The sequence below is a fragment of the Macrobrachium nipponense genome, chromosome 4 (genome assembly GCF_015104395.2).
Source record: "Macrobrachium nipponense isolate FS-2020 chromosome 4, ASM1510439v2, whole genome shotgun sequence".
In the NCBI taxonomy this organism is placed as follows: Eukaryota; Metazoa; Arthropoda; class Malacostraca; order Decapoda; family Palaemonidae; genus Macrobrachium; species Macrobrachium nipponense.
Window position 1 is genome coordinate 90,028,225 of NC_061100.1, and position 25,441 is coordinate 90,053,665.

Here is a 25,441-nt window from a genome sequence, read left to right on the forward strand (position 1 = left end):
CTCCTGACCAACTATGTAGCAGTCTATTGTATGTATTCAGTTGTTTCTCGTGGTATAACCAGATAATCCTAGTCTTCAGGTTTTTACTAATGAGCTGCTTTATAATGGATTTTCCACAGTGGTACTTGTAATGGTTGTAATCAGTTTGGATATAAAGTGCTTTAACTGCTTATAAATATATAACTTCATTTGGTAGCAGATTTTTAATGTATTTTAATATTTTTCTGGTATGTATTAACTTTTGTTTGTTCCTACACGATATACAAACCCTCGGTCCTTTACATGAAGAATTACTTTGGAATTACGGCCGTTAAATTTTTTGAACAAGTGGTTAGGCATAAACTACCGTGTGGCAGGCGGGTAGCCTGCCAGTCCGGATGTAAACACTCCACTTTGCCTTCGGCCATCTTCCGATGAAGACGTGTGTTTGTGAGCTCTTGCTGACTGGCCGTTGATCAATTTTCCTGGTGGGATCTTTCTTTTTTATTTTTGTTTTTTAAATAAATATGTATATACTGTGTTTGATATTATTAAATTCAGTCAGTTCCATTAATATGCAAACCCACTTTTTGTGATAGCCTTTATAGCCGCCTTTCTATTTTGTGTTCAGGGTCGGCGGCAAAGTATGCCAACCATCTTTTATTATTACATACTTTGCCCTTTAGGACGAGACATGTATTGAATGTGTTGATATTGATCCTCGAGTGTGTGTAACGAGACATGTTTTCATCCAAAATTTATGCCTATGCTTTGGAAATTACCGAAGGGAACTTCAGGGGTTTGTCGTTTTTGTTTTTTCTGGTAATTTCTCTTCTCCGTCATCCTTTCACTAGCTATTGGACGAAGGTAGAAGAGGGGCGTGTGGTGTTGGTGTTTAGGGGATCTCTTTTCACTTCGGAGGGCGGTACCCTTGGATGCAAGAGGAGTATCCTTATTACTTTAAATCATATTTTCTTTATTTTACAGACTAACAGGGGTGATTGTGTTTACAGCAGTATTGGTTGGATAGCTCTTAGTATTGGGTATCCTAATCTTAGAATTGTACCTGTGACTTGTAACATGTTGTGATACTGATCCTCGAGTGTGTGTACTGATACCCTGCTGGTAATCATATTCATTTACCACTACTATCCTGGAGTTACATCACTGGACGAAGCTTTTGCCGCTGCCCTGTGATGATTAACTATTCTTGATAGTAGAAGTCTTGCAGAATCTGGAGAAATCGAAGAGGAAGAGAGTTCGTCAAGTGTCATCCTCCTCCTCTTCGAGATCATATTTTCATCAGTCTCCACCCCTTCGACTCCTAAGGCTCTTTGGCGTAGAAGGAGAAGGTAGTCCCCCCCCAAGAAGTCTCGTCACAGGACTTCTAAGGGTCTATCTCCTCAAACTGAGGAGGCGGTTGGGTCTTCCGCTGGCTCCCGTTCCAGAAGGAACGGGAAGTGTCACGTTGTCCCCAGGGCCTAGCATGTCGGGAGCCGTAGAAGCGCAAACTTCAGTTCGCACTTCTACTGCTAATCCTAGAGTTTCTGCCCCTAAGACTAGTTCCGTGTCAGGCGCTCATTCACAAGTCCCCGAGTGCACGTAATCTTTGGATTCGCATGCATCCAGTCATTGACGCTGAGTCCGCTCACCGTCATGACTCAGGCACAGGGTGGAAGAAAGGAGCGAGTTGCTCAGGTGACTCGTGCCTTGATGGTGTTCAGTCTTGCAGTGATTGCTCAGTTCCCAGAGTTAACGGGACCTACACACTGAGACCTGTGGAGGCTCCCCATCCAGTCCTCTTGAGAGGTTTCGGCTTCAACGAGGACTTGGACGAGTCGGAGGATGGTATCTCTCCAGTCAGGTGCACGCTCCAGCCCCAGCCAGACGACGGTCATGTTCGAGCGACTGACCAGTCTCGGTGGTGGCACACGCTTTGCCTGCCATACGAGTTTGGTAACCATCCTCGGGGAAGCTTTCTCTCCACTGCTGCTCCGTCAGGGTCCTCCACAGCCCCGTCCTGGATGGGAGAACCTTTTGCCATTCTGAGGAAGTTGGCGAAGAAGAGGAGGAAGGTGTCGTCTCATCTTTTTTGTCTTCGTCTTCGTCGTCGTCTTCTGCCGCCTTCTCCACTTCTCCTTCCAAGGCTCCCCAACCGAGGAAGAAGGAGGTGGTCTCTCCCCCCGACCTAAGAAGTCTCGTACAGAGACTTCTAAGGGTCTGTCTCATTGTCCCGGTGAGAGAGGCGGGCCTTCTGCTGGTCCTCCCGTTCCTTCGGGAACGGGGCCCCGTCTCTCCTTTCCCCAGGGAAGAGAAAGACCGGGACCATAGAGGTAAAAAAACGCAATTGTAAGTCCAACACTTACTTTCTAGTAATATTCCAATCAATTACTTTCATTTTGCAACAAACGGGAAGTCTCTAGCACTGCTGGTACATCTGCTCCTGGCTCAAAGAGGTTCCACCTCTGGACCAGGAACTGTGTCGGTCACTCGCCAGCAAGCATCGCCGAGTGTATGGTCACCAGGAGGTGACTGTGCAGCCAGGGTCTAGGCTTCAGAGTACACTCATCGCCAGGACCCAGGCACGGGGTGGAAGTATGGTAAGAGTTGCTTAGATTAACTCTCTCCAGACGGCGATCGCTAGCATACGTGACGGTCCCATCTGACCGTACACGAGGCGAGACTGGGAGGAGGTCCCCCAGGTCCCTGGGAACAGCTTCAGCTGCTTCTTTGGGACTGTGAGGGTGTTGTGAGGACGGGCTCAGTCACACCGCGTTGGTGGACGCTACCAGTCACCCTACTGTCGATCACCATGTGATTGGACTGTCCACACGGCTGGTAGCAGCTCCCCTGACACAAGGGATCGATGCTACCGTCCTTGGTTCAGTGCTTTCTGCAGGGAGATCACTGGTCCAGACATGCAAACCAGTCATCACCGTAGGCTGGTGATTGCTTGTAACCCTCTCCGCCCACCGGTACTGCCAGTAGATAGAGCGGGGGCATCAGATCTACCTCACACTGGGAGGAGTGAGGCGACCAAGGGGGTATCGTGGGGAGTGCGCTTTTCTTGGTTCAGCCACGAGAGCTTAGTGCCCATCCCGGTTTCGGTCTTAGGACCGGACAGGTCGTAACGCCTCAAGTGATTAGAGGAGATCAGGGGTTGGGGGGGGGGGGTGGGGGGGGGGGGGGTTGGCTGGCGAGGACGATGGCGCTTTCTAGACTCGCGGGAGTTGTCATCACCGCTGTTCACGTGACGATCCCACTGGACCGCCTGCACGCTGAGACCGGTGTGGGCTCCTCCTTTGGTCCTCTTGAGAGGTTTCGGCCTCGACGAGGACTGTGACACGTCGGAGGACAGTATCGGCTCTCTCCTGTCAGGTGCACGCTCAGCCCCACCCAGACGACAGTCATGTGCGACCTGTTTTGTAACCCTCCTCTGGAAAGCGTTTTCTCCAGACAGTAACGCTTTCCTTAGACTCTCAGCGCCTGTGACTCGCTTCTCCAGCTGCTAGTTCCACTAGCAAGGCGAGTGAAAGCGTCCAGTCTTCCTCCCCCATTCCCTCTCTTCTATGGCCTACGCCAGGAGGGGCGAGGTGAATGGGAGGGATCCTGCAGAGCACTCTGTGTAGGATTTAGTGTCGGGGGATTGCGTTCCTGGAGGGACCTTCGGGTCCTACCGAACATACATCCATGTCGTTGAGGAAGGATCTTGCCCGTTCCCCCTCGATTTCTACAGGTCCAGAGTGGGCAGGACGAGAATTCCTGATAATTATTACTAAGATAATTGGGAATCTTGCCAAATGCTTGAATTTCTTGGAATTTCTGGCATCTCAGAGTGTTTTGGTTTTCCTGTAATTTCCAAGCACACTGTCGAGACAGACATTCCCAGTAATTGTTATTACAAACTCGGGAGTCTCGCTAAGCCATTAAATTCCTTGAAATTTCTAGTGTTCGAAGGGTGATTTAAGGAAGAGTGTCTCAGGAGGGGCTTGGCTTGGATGGACCTCAGTACGTGGTCACCCCCGGGATAAAATGAAGAACGGGCAAAAACAGTCAATCCTCCTCTCTTTTTTTTCCCTTTACTTCCTGGTTATACCAGAATGAAATGAGGAAATAAGAGGAATTTGGTGGAGTTTACTCCTCGGAATTCAAACCCGAGAGAATTTTTTTTGGTTCAATTCTAGGATCTTAACGAACATACGTCAATCCGTTCGGGATGGATAGCACCAAGAGTTATAATACCTCTCCAGTGCTACTATTTTGGGAACATCCAGTTCGGCTGAATTAATCGTGTTAGGTATCCTGTTTATCACCGTAGAAGTCTCCCTTCAGGAAAACTTCACCTTCTCTCTCTTCATTAGAGAATGAAGGAGGTCTGCTTCCAGTCCTTATGCTTGTTCCTCGAATGAAAGAGAATTTAGGCTGGAGGTCGATGTACAGGAACCTACAAATATACTACGTTTATTTCTCTCGTAACATGCTTCTGTTATCAGTTGAAGTGTCCGAGTAGTTGGCACATAACTGTAGTTAACTCTACGGGTATGTGACCGAGACGAATAGTATCTTCTCTTAATTGACCTACAACTTGGGATAGCCTTGCAGGCCTCCCAAGAGTTACCGGTTTTGATTTTGAGATAGTAGTGGTATTGTTTACCAACAGCACCACAGCATTTGCATTCACCGAATAGGAGGGTTTTCTTCCCTTCCATTTTGGTTAAAATGCAAATGCTCGAGCATATCTTTTTTGCGCTCAATGGTTCTAGCTGAATGCATTCCTTCATGGAATGGAATACCTGGCAACTCAGGATGACAACAAGTTAAGCGAGAGCTAGCGGTGTATGGCGCTGCCAGCCTGCCTCAGCCAGTACAGCTTGCTCTCTTGAGATATTTGGGTTGGTATTCTCTCTCCTTTGTCGAGGATTAACCACCGATTCGAATCTGCCCGGCAATCACAGACTTGGGTCTCTGGTTGGCTGGAATTCTTGCATACGTGTATAACCATCTCTCTTGCATCGCCTTTTGCTGTTGCAAGAATTTTCAGACAGATATATCTCACTAGACTCTTTATCATCTTTCTGTTTACCTCATGGTAACAGAAGTTTGTAGCCTAGTATTCCGCTTCATCGCACCTGCCGCTGCGATGACACAGAATGATATTCTTCAGACAATCTGAATTTGTCTTCTAAAATACATTTCGTAATTCGTAGGTGTGCAGTAATTCTTTGTTCACCCCGAATTGTTGATGAATAATGGAAGATTTCGCCTGTTCCCCGCCCTGCCAGCTCTGCTTCCAAAGTACATAAATAAAAATGTCCTCCCTGATTCAGCCCATGAGAAGCTCTGCTTTCATTGCAAACTCTGACTTCTCACCGAACAGCAATGAATTAGCGTTTAGCTTTTTCAGTCCTCTGTAAAACAACAGGGATTAAAGCCGTCTTCACTGGTTGGTGTCATCGACGGGACTTTTTCTATGATCAGAATCTTGAGATTTTACCTCTCAGATTCATCTGTGAAGATGTAGGTCCGCATTCACCTTAGGCATTCACTAGTATTAGTATTGTTTCTCCATAGTTGAGATTCAACTACTGATGAGAACTTCTGTCTTGCCATCACAGGGACCTCGGTCTCTAGAAGGCAATTGACTATCGTCGGATGCGCATGCCTTGAGATAATCATCATCTCGTCTCCCAACATCATTGGCGAACAAGATAGACTATTTGTATGGTTGTTCTCAGCATAACTTCAAAGGCAGATGTCATGTTGTGACTACATCTCAGATGCATGACTGCTCACTGAGTCGTCATGCTGTGGACTTAGTATTGGTTGATCCAGATCAGTTATTACTTTGTCCTATTGGTTCGTGTTGCTGTACTCTATAAAAGGATCGACACCCACCATGGAGTGTCGGGGTCTTTATCCGCTGCGGACTGCCATGGCAGAAGTGTCCGATGACACATCTTTCTCTGAGTTAAACAAGACTGTGAGAGACTTCTCTGCAGTTGGATAGTCCAGTGGATGGGTACTTTTCCTCTGAAGAATATTTCGGACAGTAAGATAGATAAGGTCTCATTGCGACCATATTTTATCTTTTCCTTTAGGCCTGCCCACAGGTCCTTGGAACCTCCTTTCCTTGGACTGGTGGTGGATGCTTGCAGTTTGTGTTTGCTTACCCAGCTCCTTCAAGAGGATAAGTTGCTTCTCACCTATGTTGTGCAGTTCAAGAGTAAGAATGCTGCAAGAGTGACTGGCCTCTCCACCTCCCCCACCTCATTCTTCCACTCCTCTTCCTTTGGGTTGAGGATAGTACTCAAGCTTACACTGGCTGGTTGGGCCATTGATGCGGTAAGCTTACACATAGAGCTTCTTCTCTATGTTTCTTATCAGAGTCATAGAAGCAATCCCACTCCTTCCTCTAGCAAGGGGAGGAAGGAGACTGGCAATAATGCAACCCTTCCCGAACTTTGCATTAAGCCTCCGACTCTAAATATTCTTCCTAGCCCATTTTCAGATGAGTTACGATTCCTCAACCATTTCGAAAAGGCCCAGAAGTCTGACTCTTGATCATGCTGCTCCTATACTCGATCAGGTTGTCAGAGGTAGGGCCAACCTCGCTCTTACGACCAGGAGGAATAGCCCAGGTGTGCAGAACTCCAGTCAGTTCTAGAGGCTCACTCATATTCCTCCCACCAATCAGTGAGTCTTCCTTATGTTAAGGACCGAGGGTTTGTATATCATGTAGGAACAAATTACAATTTTTGAACGTGATTTTTTTTTTTTTTTTTTTTTTTTTTTGCCCTAACTATACAAACTGAGGTCCTTTATATATATATGCCCACCTCATGCTACCCTCAATCTGAACCTGGCCGAAAGGCAAAGTGGAGTGTTTACATCCCGGCAGGCTGGCTTACCCGCCTGCCACACGGTAGTTACTGCCTAACCACCTCATTCAAGAATTTAACGGTCGTAATTCCCAGCTACACTGATAGTAATTCCAGCACACTGATAGTAATTCCGTATGTAAAGGACCTCAGGTTTGTATAGTTAGGAAAAATACAATTTACTTTCAAAAATTGTGATTTTATATTATTCTGTCAATAGCATTATTTATTATAAAAACCTACATATTAGTTCATGTAAATAGTGGTATAAGTAGTTTTTAAAATTTTTACCTGTTAATGGTATAACTAATTTACAGAAAAGTATATGATGGGGGAAGGAATTGAAACGCATGTATATTTTTGCAGTTGTTTATAAATACTGATATGTATTTAAATTTCATTACGTTTTAGTATGTATGAAATTTTATTATTAATGAATTGTGATATAAGTTTGCATTACAGGTGATGAACTAGTTATTTCTGTATTCATTCAGCAGCCTTTATATTTTACCTATTGGGTAATAGAGGAAGGTGTGATGATGTAAGAATACCTGTACATATATAATTACAGTCAATACCCTACATACAAACAGATATACGAAGAGATAGTGTCACGAGTTCAAATTTAGCAGAGTCGTATTCCTCCTTTGTATTAAAGTTTTTGTCTTTGTTAAATACCATAAATCTTTGATTAAACTCCGAGTATTTCTATTTTTAGTTTCTTTCAATAGATCTATAAATAGAAGGCTTATATTGTCAATTCTTTATTTTCTTGATATGGCTGCTGCATTAACTAATTAGAGTTTTTGCAATGAACAGAACATATTAGGGGGTGATAACATGATGGTAAATATATCTAATATTTATAAGTGTCGTTTTTTTATGAATATTCACTGAATAACTGGAGAAAAGTACTTCCCGATAGAAAACATTTAGTATGCATTTTTGTCAATAGATGGCAGTGTGCATTGTTTTATGTTTTTTTTTGTGAATTTTCAATGTCAGATGATGCTCCTGCAAAATTCTCTTACAAGTTTTCATCTTTCAAATCATGGAAAAATACATTTTAATTGTTACAAGAATCAAAATTTTCTTTTCTTTTACCTAACATCCAAATATTTCCCTTTTAAGCCTTAAACGCCGAAGCTGTAAAAAAAAATGTCTCCCGTGTGCCGGAGACGTTTCAGAGTGAGCGCGGAGCAGGAAGGAAAAAAAATATTTTTTTCAAAAAATCACAGCGCGCTTAGTTTTCAAGATTAAGAGTTCATTTTTGGCTCCTTTTTTTGTCATTGCCTGAAGATTAGTATGCAACCATCAGAAATGAAAAAAATTATCATTATCATATATAATAATGCAATATATGATAGCGCAAAAACGAAATTTCTATATATATTGTATTCAAAACGCGCTTTGCTCAAAACGGTTAAAGGTAACAAGTTACTGTTTTTTTTTCATTGTAATGGACACTAAATTGCGATCATTTTGGTATATAACACATTGTAAAATGATAAAAGCAACACAGAGAAAATATTATCACAAAATAGCATGAATTCGTAACGCGCGGACGTAAACAAATATTTTTTTCAAAAATTCACCATAAATCTACATATTGTCCTAGAGACTTCCAATTTCTTTCAAAAATGAAAAAAAATAAAAAAATGATTTAATATTACTATACTGTAAGAATATTAGCTTGACAAATGCAGTTTTTTTGACCATATCTGACGACTTAAAGTTTGACGCCGGAAAAGTCGAATTTTTTTTTCGATATATATTGTTTATATGCAATTATTTCAGAAATAAGAAAAGCTACAAATTTCAAATATTTTTGGTTTTATTCTACATGAAATTGTGCACCTTTTCATATATAAAACTCTATGAAATGCCTAATATGAAAACGGAGCAAATATTCCGAGAATGGGACTTACGCATTTCGGAGATTTGTGGCGGAGAATCCGCGCACGGAGGGAAGGAAAGTTTTTTTAAAAATTCACCAAAATTTAAATATTGTGCTAGAGACTTTGAATTTGTTTCACGATGAAGATAAATGACTGAATATTACTAGACTGTAAGAGTTTTATCTTACAATTGCGTTTTTCGACCATTTCGGTAGAGTCAAATTTGACCGAACGTGGGTTTTTTTCTATATCGTGATTTATATGCAAATATTTCAAAAATGAGAAAAAGCTACAACCTTCAACTATTTGTTTGTTGTATTATACATGAAATTGCACACATTTTCATATATAAAACTTTATGTAACGGCTAATTTAAAATGGTGCAAACATTACACAATCGCACGTATGATTTTTTCGGAAGAGTTACCGCGCGGACGTAAAGAAAATGTTATTTTTTCATAAATTCACCATAAATCGAAATTATTGTGCTAGAGACTTCCAATTTGTTGCAAAATGAAGGTAAATGCTTGAATATTACTAGAATATAAGCGTTTTAGCTTACAATTGCGTTTTTCCGACCATTTCGGTAGAGTCAAAGTTTGACTGAAGGTTGAAAATTTGTCACTTATCATTTTTTATATGAAAATATTTCAAATTTGATAAAAGCTACAACCATGGGTTGTTTTTTTTAGTTGTATGTGCATGAAATTGCGCACATTTTCATATATAAAACTTTATGTAACGGCTAATTTAAAATGGTGCAAACATTACCACAATCGCATGTATGATTTTCGGAAGAGTTACCGCGCGGACGTAAGGAAAAAGTTTTATCATAAATTCACCATAAATCGAAATATTGTGCTAGAGACTTCCAATTAGTTGCAAAATTAAGGTAAATGGTTGAATATTTACTAAAATATAAGGAAGTTTAGCTTTACAATTGGCGTTTTCGGACCATTTCAGTAGAGTCAAAGTTGACCAAAGGTTGAAATTTTGGCACTTATCGTTATTATTTATATGAAAATATCTCAAAACTGATAAAAGCTACAATCATGAGTATTTTATTGTTGTATTCTACATAAAAATGCGCAAATTTTCATATATAGTACTCCATGTAACGGCTAATTTAAAATGGTAAAAAATTATGTCAAAGTGACGAAATAATTTCCGAGATGTGTCACAGATACTTTTAGTGCGGCAAGAAAGAAATTCGCGCTTGCGCGCCTGCGTACGATTTGTAAAACAAAACACACTTGATCCGTGAACTACCAGCATTCCCCCAAGGCGCGTGATTCAAGAGTTTTCGGCTGGTAGGCCTAAAAGTATTTTTCCGCGAATTTTTAAAAAAACTTTTGTATGTCGACGTAAAATACGTCCAGTCGGCACCCGAGAGACAAAAAATGTCGACGGTAAAAATACGGCCAGTCGGCGTTTAAGGGTTAATAGAGCATAATTTAAAAATACAGTGAAAATAGTATAATCCACACAACCAGCTGGCTAATTTTCTGTATTATAGTAATACCATTTCAGTGAGGTTTTTGTATAACTGTGGTCACTTGTTTATCAATGTATATTTTTTTCATATTTGAAATTATTGGCCTATTTTTTTCATTAGATTTTTATTTTAAAAATAAGACTAGTATGTAGTTGATCTATTTCCTCCCTCATCAAGAATCTCTTTTCCTTATGCATACTATATCCTTTTAGTAGGTTACTGCAAACTTTTCCCTGCATAGCATGCCATACAATACTAAAATCAACATCCTTTTGGGCCTCAGCTGTATTGCTTTCTTCCTATTGAATTTTACTGGTTCTATATTTGGCCTGCTTCAGTCTTCACCCTTTATTTATAAATAAATCTTTCGGTGGATAAGATTAAGTCTTGAAGTGGATTAGTGGTCTGGTTAAGGGGTTTCAGTAGTGATGTTAGTCATATGATATACAACTACTTTTCCTAAAAATATATAAACTTTTTGAACATATTTTAGTTTGTATGTGGCAGATAAGGTTTACATTTCTGAGTTGATGAAAAATGTATACAATACTTCTAAAAATAGTCCTTCTCATAAAGTACGCATTTTCACCATACAGTATTGTGTTACTTTGTAAGTTTTTCTGTAAAAGTCACAACAATCCCTTTTTCAAGCACAATGATTTTTTATTTATTTGTAACCACATTCTTTTCATTGTGTTTTATCAGGAAATTTATTGTTAATTTCAGATCAGCTGCATTTACTCTTAGAAGTAGGTATGTGGTGTCAGCTTGGAAGTGCCCTTTTATGCTCAGTGCCATGTTGAGGGATCTATACTCAGCACAACTTGGATAGCAGCAGCCCTTACACAAGATGGAAATTCAGTCCTGTGTACAGTGACACTAGCATGCCCATTGAGAGTGTGCTGTGAATGCCATGTTAGCAGATGCTTTAGCATTATGGATGGCATCACAAGAGAATCAAAGAAGTAAGGCAGTTGTTCCCTATTTAAGTGGTGCAAAAGAAATTTGCTCTTCCATGGACAGTGCAGATTTAAATGAAAATCTTTTCAATCTCATCGGCCATCTCAGTGAACGAGGACATGACATGTTGACCTTAACTGTATCCTTACGTAAAGCACTAAGGACCTTGCTTTTCTGTTCCAAGTCAACAGCATCCATTACTAGTGCCCACGGTTATCAGCAAATTCTAAATTTATTTTTGAAAATTATTGGTAGCAAGAAGCCAGATGTCATCCTAGCAGTCAGTTTGCTCACTCTTCTTACTAAAAAGGATGCCTCTAAAGGACTCAATGAATTGATAAGAAGATTTGGTTCAGATTACTCAAAGCTGATATCCGTAGCCGTTATAGGAAAAGATTACTGTACCCTTAATGGCATCAGAGAGGTTTGGGAGAAGTTCAGTGCTTTGCACAAAAGATCCTTATGGGGCAAGCAACTATCTGATATGAATATATCATTCAAGGAAGCATTCAGAGATAGCAAAGCTGTCATCACAGTTCTTGATGATGTGGTTGCTCATCCCGATTGTTCCTTTTCTCTGATATATGAGTACTGTGAAGACTTCAACTTGGATGTCATAGATGCTTTTATTCTGCATTTGAGGGTAGTTTTACGCATGTGGTCTCCAGAGGTTCCAGATGAAGGTAGAAGGCCAGGTACAGTCCTTCGAATAGAACCACCTAACGCAGTTTTCTCCAAGGCTCAAGCCATTATTGCTGAAATCAGTAACAAATCGAGTTGCAAGAAATGCTCATGGAAGAACTGAACAACATCAGTTCTTATAATTATGAAATTTTGGAGCTAGTACTTCAAGCAACTAAACGTCTCCAAGGCGATCCTCAGGAAGTACAACTCTTGACACGAGGGCTAGATATAGTGAATTTTCTCAAAGTTTATCCAAGGCAGTGTCCTCCTGGTAATGTTGAAATAGATGACTGGATTAGCAGGCATCCGCAGAGTCTGGGTCCTCCTGAAATTTGCAAAGCATCGCCTCCTTTTCACGAGTTGTTGAAGCGCAGTAAATCAATAAAGATTATTGAAGCTGAGCTAAATACATCCACTATTGACATTTGGCTTGAAGCTGCACCCACTCTGAAACTGAAGTCAGATGAACTTTGCATGATAGCAATTCAGAATACCGTTTCGAGTACTCTAGAACAAGAGAATGTTAGCAGGAAGCAAAGTAATCGTGATGGAAACACCACCTGGCATGTGTGTAGTACTAATAGTGTTTTATTAAGTAAGATTAGAAATGTTGTAAGTAAAATAAAGTCATCTGAACTAGCAACTGCCAATGGTAGCTGGATTGTGAATCGTCTTCCACCTGGTCTTGATAAAGTCTTGGCAGCAGAGAAATGCAAAGCAATGGCAGAAGAATGGAAGGAGCAGCAGAGTTCAAACTCCATGGCAGCTGATGCTTTTGCATCTTTCAGTAGCCGATATCAACAGCTGGCATTGGAGCATGCATTGCACAAGTACAACTTGGCTGAACCCAAGTACCTTGCACTTACACGTACACCAATGGAATTGATCTCGCTCTGTATCAACATTCATCACTGGGCTCCCTGGCTACCTTAAGTACACATTCCATGCCTGACATCAATAGTTGTGTGGCAGATATTTGTGCAACAGCTGGCTTAAGACAGGTAAATTATATAAACCTGGGACATTTTTATGTAATACTTGGGTGTCAGTTTTTCTTCATGTCGGGCAAAGCTGTCAGTAGGCAGTTCACCCAGACCAAGTGTCAAAATATTTAGTGTAAAAGTTCATGTTCATATAGTATTCATAACTACAACTCTACAATAAAAAAAATAACTTTTTTTATTTATTGCAAAGAATCAGTTGCATATTACATTAATAAAAAAAATCAGTAACAGTAGTTTATTTTATTTAATGTAACGTTGGTTTCTTTGCACTTTATTCATTGTTTTTGTGTAGCCTGTCATAGAAAAGGTTATTGTTGATGCCTTTATTGTATACACTTTACATTTTCAATTGGTGGTATACAAATAAAAGACTACAGCTAGTTGTCAACTTACGACCTATGCAAGTTATGACTGATAGACTTTACAACCACCCACAACTAAAACGACTGGGAAGTGACATGAGCAAGAAAGAGTGGTGTCCAGCTAAACATACAACAGTTTTTTTTCCAGCTCCTGCCTCCACACACGCAGCTCACTTTTCGAGCTACTAATGACTATTATCATGCATTGGCAACAAGGATATAACTCCAGTAAACTTATGCCATCAAACAACAACCGTAGGTAAAATTGAGAGCAAATAATTTAATTCAAAACTTCAGGTCTTGAAAGAACACATTTTACTGTTGTTTCACGCCAATAAAAGATGAAGTAACGTAATAATAAAGCTCACACTACGAGAAATTAAGTGAAAATAGTGAACGGAATCGTGTAATATTTTTACACAAATAAACATCCCCACAACGCAGTCTGTTAAAAAAAAAAATTACATTAGTTCACAAGACATATTAAATTCATATTTCTACTTAAAAACACGTATAATGACAATTCATTGTCTATATAAGTAAAGTATCTAGATTTTTACAACAACAACTAGAAGCAAGGCAATTTGCTGTGAATTGAGTTAAATACTGCAAAATAAACTTGTATTCGCCATCAGCTGATTTCCAAACCAAAACATTGACCACTTTATTAGTATGTTATGATACAATAATATGAGAATACATTACTTATTATTGGATAAAGTAATGTATAGTTTTTTTCAAAGATTTACAGAAAAGATGCATATTCATTGTTTTTTTTATTTCATAAATGTCATAGCTGTGTCGGCAGCCTGACATCGCTCAACTAGGTATGCTGATGTCGATCCAAATCTGATTCCCATTTCGTGTCTAATTTTTTTTTCTACTGCTATATCATAGTCAGAATTGGCTTAATTAATAAACTACTAAATTAGCATATCATGTATGTTGTATACAGTATACTGTAGGCTAGGCTACTGTATTCATATATATACAATATATGTACCATGAAAACATCATCATCATATACATGAAGCTAACTTGTTAGATGTTATTCCATTTCTCTTTGTAATGAATTATCTTCAGCCAAAGTGCCTTGAGCCTAAGAGAATTAGCTGAAAATTAATAATTACTATGCCATATATGTATAAAGTATGCTGTGTAGTGTAGGGTAGGCTACCCTATATGTAAAGATGGTACTGATTACCCTAGTGTAGGCTAGGCTAGTATAATATTCTTACGGTAAATTAAACATAGACAGACTTACGTCCAAATCGATTTAAGACTGGTTGGTCGTAACCAGTTGCAGTCATAAGTCGACAACTACCTGTACCAAAACAAAAAATATTCAAGAAGCACTGTAGCTCATGAACTTTTAAGCTTATTTTATATTTCAGGTTGCCATCCAGTTAGATTTACTGGAGAAATGGCTTCCGCCTTCTGAAGCAAGTGAAGTAGGAAGTGGTGAAGAAACTGTTACAAACTTTAAAATTGCTTTTGAGCCTGTGGCTTCTTCAGAAGATGGCTCTCCAGATGATGTGTCCTTATCCAGGTATCACCTTTTAATGGTATTGTGATTTTTGATATATATATATATATTGTATATATATATATATATATATATATATATATATGATATATATATATATATATATATATTTATATATAGAGATATATATAATGTAAAAAAAAAAATTTTCTCCTGACAATGCATAAATTGAAGCTTCTTACATTCTAATTGTATGTAACTCTTAGGGTGATCTATCTGTTGCGGTGCTGTCCACAAGAGGAGGCTGTTAGTTACCTGCTGAATAGAGCTTTAACTGGGGACACAAGTGTTTCTGCTTCTCATCGTTTAAGAGCCCTCCGGTGCCTTTTAGCCATTGCTGATGAGAAGACAATTCAGAAATGCTCTGGTAAAAGTATTTCATTTATAAGGTTAGTACAGTACTGAATAGCCAGTGCAATTTATTTTGTTAGTCAATAGTTACTGTTATAATTTTTAAAGCAGGCTTCACTGAACATGTTTTATTGACAATATAAAGAAAATAATCATTTGTAAGTATTGCTTTTTTCAGGACATTCCTGCAAACTGTGACATATGTTAGCAGGCTGGAAGCTCTAGGTCATGCCACTAGTGTTGATCAGTTTAATGCCATGGATAAAGGAGCCTTAGTGGAAGGCCTTTGGAGATCACAACGACACAATCCTCTTGCTCTTACCCTGGTTACTGACCTTTGCCATGATTACAAGGTATGTAGTTAGAGTATAATGCAAAACATCAGTAAAGAGTGGAAAGGTTGAATAAAGGCTATGTAGAATTATACATTTTAAGGACAATAAAAAATACAGCAGTAGAATTAAGGAAAGATTATATTTAACAGACCGTACATAAACAGTAAAAAAAACAGACGGGATACAAAACACAAAAGAAGGGATGAAGCCATCAAAGCTATTAAGGAACTTGTGAACCAAGACTAAGGCTAGGTGCTAAACAGACTCCCAACAAATATTTTAAAGATGATATAAAGTATAGATTCTTCTCATTTGTGTCTGTGCAATGTTGTTAACATCATGTTGACATCTAGGATACTTTTACAACCTGTAAAAGTGATATGACCTGTTCTATTTTCAATGCTCTGAGAAAGTTGAAATTTCTGTATCTCTCACACGGCAGTGAAGATTAGTGCCTAATGTGTGTGTGCAAGGTACATTATATGTTGCACTGATGGTTCTTTTTAGCAAGTTTATCTTTATTTAAATTACAATATGTAAATATCGTTTTAGTAGCAATATATACCAAGATCCTTTTCTCATTGCTTTGTTAGTTCCGAGTGTAAGAGTAGTCATACAAAACAGAGCTTATTTGATCGGACATTTTGTAAAACTAACATTGTTCATACACGGAACAAACCTGCAGTCTTAACAGTCTTCTTGGGCTAGCTGGAAACTGATTAAAAACAATCAGAGATTGTAAAGCAAGGAATCTGTGGCATCTGGCAACTCACGTGGATACGAGTGGAAGCTGTCATCAACCAGGCATAGAACCCTGTGACATGTCAGTCTTTCTTTGACTGCCTTGGAGAATAGTTGCTTGCGCTCTCCTTCCCAAGCCAGTTGTTTTGTTTGCCTGTGATTTCATGTTTCAGTGTGTTTATGTGTGTGCCTTGTTGATTATCATATCATGGAGTCCTCCAATTCTTCTAGGCCTTGTCAACGCTTGTGCCCGGGCATACAGGGATTTCCGTGCTTCAGGTTTTTGGCTGCTACCATTACAGATCCCCATACCACATGTAGTAGGTGCCGATCTAATTTTTGTACCATTACTAATCTTTGCTCGGAATGCTGTTCCTGGGTTGTGTCGCAGTGAAGGTAGCATCGTAGAGTATCTACCTGTCCTTCTAGAGTGGGTTTTTCACCTCATTTGGACGGTTCAACATCCCCTTCTTCAGAAGCGTTCCCTCTGCGTCAATTGTACCCCACTCTCCTTCCTTTTCTTTTATCGATTTGTTGCACTGGATGAGATTGTTTAATGTAGCCCCCCCTCTCCTATGTGACATAATGTCCTTCCCGAGAGAGAGAAGGCTATGCTTTCTGCTTTCTTTGTTTCAGATTTTGAATCAAACTAGATGGCAGCTGTTTGGGTGTCTCTAGGCTTACATGGGGCCCCCTTTTTGAATGGCCTATTCTCACATTTCATCTCCTCTTCCTCCTCCAAGTGAAACGGAGAATTATGAACTTTGTGGCATTGTCTTCTGATAGTGAGAGTTCTTTGCTGACTTCTCTACATGGCTGTCTCTCTCCCTTACACGTACATGTACATGGGCATGGAAGTGTTAGCCCTTCATCTCAACCATCTCTTGTCTCCTACCTGTTCCAGTCCATCGTAAGATGATAAGGCTCTGATTAAGAGGTCGAAGGTGCCTGCTATGACTCTCTCTCCTGCACCTTCCAAAGATTCTTCTCTCTGCAAATGTGTTGTGGTTGACAGTTGAGAACGTGAGCTGACTCTGGTCCGCGGACGTATTTCTCGTTCGCCTTCCAAAGACTGGGACCTTAGAATCAGTCTCCTTCAGGAAGTTCACTTCAGCGTCATTCCCTGTCTTGAGACCGTGGTTGGTCGCATGAGCATGTACACAGTTTGGCTCAAGACCATGTACGGGTTTCTTCACAAGGCCATGTTCTGGAGCCCTGTTTCAGGATCTTTGATAGTTAGGGACTCCACTCCAACCAGTGGGAGGCATGATGCCCGGCTTCCTAGGGAAGCCTCTCCAGTGCTGTTAGGGAAGGATGAGGATCTTTCCAAGCCGTTGCCTTTGTGTCGTCAGTCTCCTTTGCCGGAACCAGAGGAGGGAGAGAGGCAGGAGTTTGTCCTCTTTCTCATAGGTTATTGATCTCATTTGTGGGTTCAGTAATCTTGGGTGTATAGTGGACTCTCTCTCTCTCTCTCTCTCTCTCTCTCTCTCTCTCTCTCTCTCTCTCTCTCTCTCTCTCTCCCCCCCCCAATATTTGCATTTTCCAGATTTGTGGACTCAGCATTCATGGATTTCTCTCTGGAACATTTCCCCCTATTATTCGTTGGAAATTTGCCTATTCACGGTATTTTTTTTTTAGAATAATCGACAAATTGCTGTTTTTTATCAATGTCCATCATAAAATTAATTTTTGTGATAAAACTTAAAAAAATAACAGGTATGCAAATTGTTTTTTTTTTTTTTTTTTTTTTTTTTTTTTTTTTTTAACAAAGAAAATAGGCCATTTTAAGTATTTTTATATGGGGTTCCACCTATTTGTGGAGGGGTCTGGTATGCATCCCCCACGAATACAGGGGGACCACTAGAACACAGACTCAGTCTTCTGTGACCCCTATGGGTATAGAATTTCACCAACGTGGTTCAGTTGATGCCCTGTCACCTTAATTCGGACATGAGCCATCTTAAGCCTGGTTTGACCCTGGATCAGGTTAAGGCTGAAGGTCCATATTTTTTCTTCACAAGAGTCCTTGGCTATGGAGGTTACTGCTTCTATCATCTTGCAGAATGTGTCTTGGTTGGACTTTGGTCCACTGTGGTAGCCAGGATAGCGTTGGATCGCACTGAGGGAGGTTCAGTCAGTTCTTCCTCCTTTGTCAGGCTATTGCAGTCTGAAGCTAAAGGCCATTTCATATCAAGGCCATCTTGGTGCGACTTTTTAGGCCAATATCCCTCCGGGAGAGAGCGAGACTACCACCTTCAGGAGCAAGGGCTTTGGGAGCTCTTGAGCATGAGCTAAGGTTCCTTCTCCAGCCCCAGGTTCTAAGGGCGCTTCCTATGGAACCGGGCCGTGTAGGGATCTCGTTCGCGAGATTCCCTTTATGTGCAATCTTCCAAGGGAAGTAGCAGCATATCCACTGCCAAGAACACAGGGTTAGCTCCATGTCGGGACAGTGGCACAGGACGAGAGAAAGGATTGAGCCATGCTCGGCCCCACCTGCAAAGACTAAGCCTGGTTCTTCGACAGGAGCCACGAGTGTTGCACTTGTCCCTAGGGAAGGAGCAACAGGAAAGACTAAGAGGAGGTCCCCTTTTCAGTCCTCTTCACCAGGGGCTTTGGCCTTGAAGAACACTGGGGTGCATCATGAGGACAGTGCTCGTTCTCGCCAGGCAGGGGGCTGCATCTCCATGGGCAGCAGCAATGCTCGCAAGGCCGTGGCTCCCACCAGCTTTGTTACCAGCATTGCTGCAGTGCAGTAAGAGCAGTCTCATTCTCCTCAGGAGTCCACTTCATCTCTACAATTGATTGATTGTGAGTTATCTGGCGTCACAACTACCATCTCAACGATTGTGATCTAGATACAAGCGCTTGTCACCACCACGGATTGGGTCAAGGGTGTGGCTCACCCCGCTGCTGCCAGGGGGAGGGAAGGCACCCGATCCACCTCTCCTATTCCCCTTTACTTCCTCAGGATTCACTGGGAAGGGCGAGGAGAACAGAAGGAACCCCATGGAGGTTTCTCCACAGGATTCAGTGACAGCGGCCTACTTCCCTGGAGTCTTAGGACCATCAAAAGGATGCATCAAAGGGGTCACCCTTATGAGGGAGTAGATCGGGAAGACCGGTCCCTGGAAGGACTTGGGCCTTTACCAAGGGATTTGGATACCCCCGGGATACAGATGACTTTCGCAGAGATTGTTGTGCTGATACGTCAGCACAACAATCTCAGGGAAGCAGCCGTGACCTCTACAAGAGATTGCCCCTCCCGGCTTGAATCCTTTTGGGGACCCAAGAGGGAACCCAAGGCCTCGACAGGACTCCTGTGGTCAGCCTCGGCTAATGGAGTGTTAGATCAAGTGAATGATCTGGTCTCAGGACAAGAAAATTTGCTTTGTTCCAACCGTTCAGATTGACTGCTTCCCCTTCCTCTACCTCTACTGACAAGCCTCTACTGACTAAACAGGTTTACCTGGACCTGGTTTGGCTCAGGCCGGGTCTGTCGCTGCAGCACCTAACCATGGAGAACGTTTCTCACATCAGGAGGCAGTGATGTTGGAAGCCACCACCTTGGCGGCTCTCCAAGTAGTCTCCTGGTTGGACTTGTGGTTGTTCAGTGTCCAAGGTCGCTGCTTCCTCGGGAGCCATCACCCCAGTGGAAGACTGCGCTTCAGGAGGCTGTGTCAGTCTAGAGGTAGGGCAGTTACCTACCTGGCCCATAGACTGCTAACCTGTGGACGAATCTGGTACTCAAGAGGCGCCACGCTGCCATCTCTCGAGCATTCAGGCCTCTCGGTTCCGAGTCGGTATTGGCCTTGAGAAATGGACCGTTGCTGGGTTCTACCTCTTTAGTAGTGAACAGGTAGATCCCACGGTGGACAAATGGAGGGAAGACGACAAGGACAGGCTTGTCCACCAGGCAATAGCGAAAGCTGCTGCGCCTTCGCATTCTACTGCAGCCAGACCTTCAAGTCTGTCTAGCTCCTCAGCTCCTAAGAAGTCCACTGCTTCAAAGGAAGCCAGAGGAATGACCCAGCCTTCTTCTTCCTCTTTGAAAGGTGCGTCTTCACGCCCCTCTCAAACAGCCTTGCCTTTGGGGCGAGGAAGGAAAGGGAAGAAGAATAGGCGGAACATTAGGGATGGTGCTCTCCCCCATCTGCTGCCTTTGGTGGGGGTTGCTTATCGAGCAATTGAGCAACTTGTGAACTAAATTTTTTTGAAGTAGACACCAAAATACTAGTAAACTATAGGCACTAAGGAAAACACAAAACATAGTTAACCAGTATATTAACAATATACCGACATACACCGAGAAATTTCCCTCAAGTAAACATGAACACCTAACAAGACTCAAGAGGCTCTCGTTACATTAACTGTGTGGTCCTGAAGAATTTACGACAACCATGTATCTAATTCAGTTCTGTAATTACCTGAAATTATGATAGGTCGTTAAACACGAAAAGCATAATGAAAACAAAACTGTCTTAAACTGCCTATCAATCTATAAATAGTAAACTGATCACGTTAAAGCTGAATTATCAATGTTCAGATTAATGGCTATCCTAGCAAAAATGCATATTACAAACGTAAAACTCCCAAAGGTATATAAAAACTGCTAACAGTCACTAGAGTAAGAGTACTAGATGCCAAGACACAAGACACGTAAATTTTGATGCAGTTTGATGATTACTTTAATTTAAGACAAGCAAGGCTTGAATTTACCAAGGGCTTAACCAATCATCCGCTTTCAGGTTGACCCTTACCTGTAATGAATTCCAGAGCGGCGGTTGGTTTTATTAAGAGGTTATGTTCAGGCTCTTGATCAGCAGACTCATGCCAAGACGATGACGGTGGGGTTGTAGAACTTTTTCGAACAGACGGCGGCACAAGGTAGACACTGTAGCACACTCCTCAGGAATAAGTTTACACCACGATCATTGCTGGTATATCAGGTTAATAAAAATGCATATGAAAGTCAGCTCCTTCCAGGTCCCCTTGATAGAAGGAAAGATTAAAAACTCCTGCAGGTGGTTTGCGTCTGAGTCTAAGACAACTGGCTGCCGGACTGCTGCTGCTCACTCCATCTTAACCGAAGTAAACATTTGTTCATGAAACTTACCTGTCAGATATATAATAGCTGTATTTTCTGAAGTCCGACAGAATTTTAAAAACTTCCGACACACGCAGTGTCGGACCAGGTGGTTAGTACCCATTCCCGCCGCTGGGAGGCGGGTATCAGGAACCATTCCCATTTTCTATTCATAATTTTTCTGTCGCTGGTGCTGAAAACACCTGTTTTCAGTACCTCCATCTTAGGATTTTGGAAACTTCATTGCCGCTAAGTATCCTAATTGTCTTTTGATTTATTTACTTGGATTTGTGGGATTTGTGGCTAGGCATACGCTATCTTAAATTGATTTGAATTTGATTCATTTTTGCATAAAATATCTGAATCTAGTTAGGCTAGTTTCAGACGGGGTTGTCTGCAAAGATAGGGTGTGGCTACCGAAAGCTTCGGTAGATCCGCACTTGGTATGTACGAGGGGTATGGGTCTTGCTTCTTTGTTGATCATGTAAGGAGTGTGAGACTTTGTCTATTCCGTAAGGAAGACGTATGATTCTTATGTACGAATTAATCAGTAAACATGTCTAATTCCGTAAGGAAGACGTATGATTCGTATGTACGCAATTAATCAGTAACAAAAGTCAGGGTAGTGAACCTGCTAACCTTCCTGTAGACTTTATTTGCCTCCCAACCCTGTAGTATGCCTACGGGCTATGAATATGTCTACGAGAGGTGCTCGCTCTCCTTCATTGCTGTGAAGTGCTAATTCTGTAATTGTTACTCCTAACCCTGCAGTGTTGCCTTCGGGCCCTAAGCAGTGTCTGTAGAGGAATTGCCCTTTCTCTGATACTCTTTCGATTCGTATCTTAGAATCGAAAGTGCTTGCTTTAGAGAGTAAAAGTGAAGTGCAGAAGTGCAGTGATACCCCTTGTGTAGTGGAGGGTGCGTCAGATCGGCCTCGTTTCGCCTCTAGGACCGGGACCTCTGCTTGACTCCCAGGACCCGGGGAGGGAGCATGTCGAAAGCCTAAGGAGGGTTACAAGGAACCCCCACCGATCTGGCGTGCCTTCGGCAGTTTTCTGATGAAAATCCCCAGAACTGCCAAGTGCGTGCGCGTGCACGAATCCTGAAAGATTGCTTCTCGTCCTCCGAAGCGTCCTCCCCATACCTTACCTTACAGACCTTACATCTTGTTCGGGTTGCCCCAGGTCCCTCAGTGTGAGGCAAACCTCTAGTGTCTACCAGAGAGTTGCTAGTACATCTTCCGGTATATTTTGCATCTTCCAATCTTGGATGGTCTGGGATGCAGTTTAGATATTTGTCGAGCTTATTCTTAAACACATCTACGCTCACTCCTGATATATTCCTCAGATGAGCTGGCAACGCATTGAATAGACGCTGCATTATCGATGCTGGTGCGTAGTGGATTAATGTCCTGTGGTGCTTTCCCTTATTTTTCCTGGTATAGTTTTGGGCACTATTAATCTACCTCTGCTTTCTCTTTCTGATATTTTTAGTTCATGATATTTTCTGCTATTCCTTCTATCTGTTTCCATGCCTGAATTATCATGTAGCGTTATTTTCTTTCTCCCTTTCTAGACTATATAATTTTTAAGAATTGTAGTCTTTCCCAGTAGTCTAGGTCCTTAACTTCTTCTATTCTAGCTGTAAAGGACCTTTGTCACTCTCTATTTGTGCAATATCCTTTTGATAGTGTGGGTACCATATCATATTGCAATATTCAAGTGGACTACGAACATATGTTTTATACAGCATAATCATGTGTTCAGCTTTTCTTGTTTTGAAGTGCCGTAACAACATTCCCATTTTTGCTTTACATTTTGCCAACAGAGTTGCTATTTGATCATTGCATAACATGTTCCTATTCATCATCACACCAAGGTCTTTAACTGCTTCCTTATTTGTGATGGTCTCATTATTAGGTCCCTTATATGCATATAGCTTTCTTTCTCTGTCTCCATAATTTATTGATTCAAATTTATCAGAGTTAAATACCATCCTATTTACCTCTGCCCAATCATATACTTTGTTAAGGTCTCTTTGTAGAGCGTTCCTATCTTCATCACAAGTAATTTCTCTACTTATTCTTGTGTCATCTGCGAAACTACTCACTACCGAATCTTTAACATTATTGTCTATGTCTTCAATCCATAATAACAAACAGTATTGCAGCTAACACCGTACCTTGCGGCACACCGGATATTACCTTGGCTTCATCCGATTTCTCGTCGTTTGCAATAACTATCTGTTTTCTGTTGTGTAAAAATTCCTTTAACCATCTTCCTACTTTATCCACGATATTGTGTTTTCTAATTTTCTTCGCTAATATATTATGGTCTACTTTATCAAAAGCTTTTGCAAAGTCTAAATAAACCACATCTGTTTCATTTCCGCTTTTCATATTTTTGAATATGTTTTCACGGTGGACTAACAGTTGGGTTTGTGTACTTTTTCCGGGTACGCAACCATGTTGTCCTTTATTAAACAAATTATTTTTTATTAAATGTTTCATAATATTTTCTTCATTACCCGTTTCATACACTTTCATAATATGTGATGTTAGACTCACAGGCCTATAATTACTTGCCTCTAGTCTTGATCCACTTTTGAAAGTAGGGGTAATATATGCTAATTTGTGCTCATCATATATCTTGCCTGTATCTACACTTTGTCTTAATAATATTGCAAGTGGCTTTGCGATAGAATGAACTACTTTCTTTAACAAAATAGCAGGAATTCCATCAGGCCCTGCAGCAGCTCCATTTTTAATTTCATTAATAGCCTGCACAATATCAGCTTCATTAATATCTATGTCAGCTAAATATTCACTATTTTCATCCCTTACTTCTATATCATTATCTTCATTATCTATTCTAGGGGTGAATTCTCTCTTATATTCGTTCTGCCAGTATGTTGCAAATTGTTTCCATTTTTTTCATTCGTTAACTCCTCCCTTCAATTCTCAGAGGGCCTATTTCTATTCTTCTTTTATTCATCTTCTTCGCATATGAGTATAATAGTTTGGGGTTTTGCTTGATATTTAATAGGGTTTTTTCTTCCAAGTCCCGTTTTTCATTTTCTTTTGATTGTATAATCTTTTGTTCTGCATTTTCTATCTTACTTTTTAGTTCTATAACTTTCCATGCATTTTTTCTTTTGCAAGACCTTTTTTCCACTTTCTGATTTTCTGGAACAAGATCCTTCTGTCTCTTGGTATGCATGAATGATGTTTACTTTTCTTCTTCGGTATATATTTTTCCACTATTATCTCCCAATATTTTATATAATATCTCCGTATTTACCCTATGTCAATCACTTACGAAAATGTTATCCCAATCTTTGTTTAATTCTTCATTAATTTCTGACCATTTTATATTTTTAATGTAAGAAGTTGTATTTTCCATATCCTTCCCACTTTTTCATTTCTTGCTTATCTCTATTTTCACTTGCTTTGGAATGAACTGTTAATTCTATGACATTATGGTCTGAAATCTCCGCATTATAAACTATTATTTCTTTAACATAATTCATCTCGTTCACAAATACTAGGTCTAAAGTATTTTCCTTTCTTGTTGGCAGGTGATTTATTTGTTGAATGTTGTATTCTAGTAGCATATCTAATAGCTTTTCAAATTGCCTCTTATCTTCTGCACTACTATTACTCTCTTTTTTATATGTATAAGTACAACCACAATCTCCTATTCGTTCTTCCATTCTACGAAAGGAAAGTTTGAAGTCACCAGATAGGAGAATAGTCCAGTCCTTGTGATTTCTACATATATCATCCAATTTTTCAATTATTATGTCAAACTCTTTAGTATTAGGAGGTCTATATATTACTATGTTCATCAATTTTTCAGATTCAAATTCTACCGCTATTAGTTCACTTTCTGAGTTACTATATTTCTCATATATTTTTCCTTGTTTTTTGTCTTTCCCATATATTGCGGTTCCCCCTTGATTCCTATTTTTTCTATCTGATCTATAAGTTTGGAACCCTTTTATTTGATCATCATTCCCAGTCTCTTGGGAATACCAGGTTTCACTTATATTCATTATATCTATTTCTTTTCATTTGGGTTAGTTTCTTCTAAGTACTCTATTTTTCTTTTTGAGTTACTCGTAACT

General features: G+C 40.6%; 1 pseudogene; it reads left to right on the forward strand.

Moving 5' to 3' along the window:
* Window positions 1-720: 720 nt before the first annotated feature.
* The window catches only part of LOC135211440 (kinetochore-associated protein 1-like), a 30,287-nt pseudogene continuing 5,566 nt past the window's right edge, over window positions 721-25,441 (forward strand).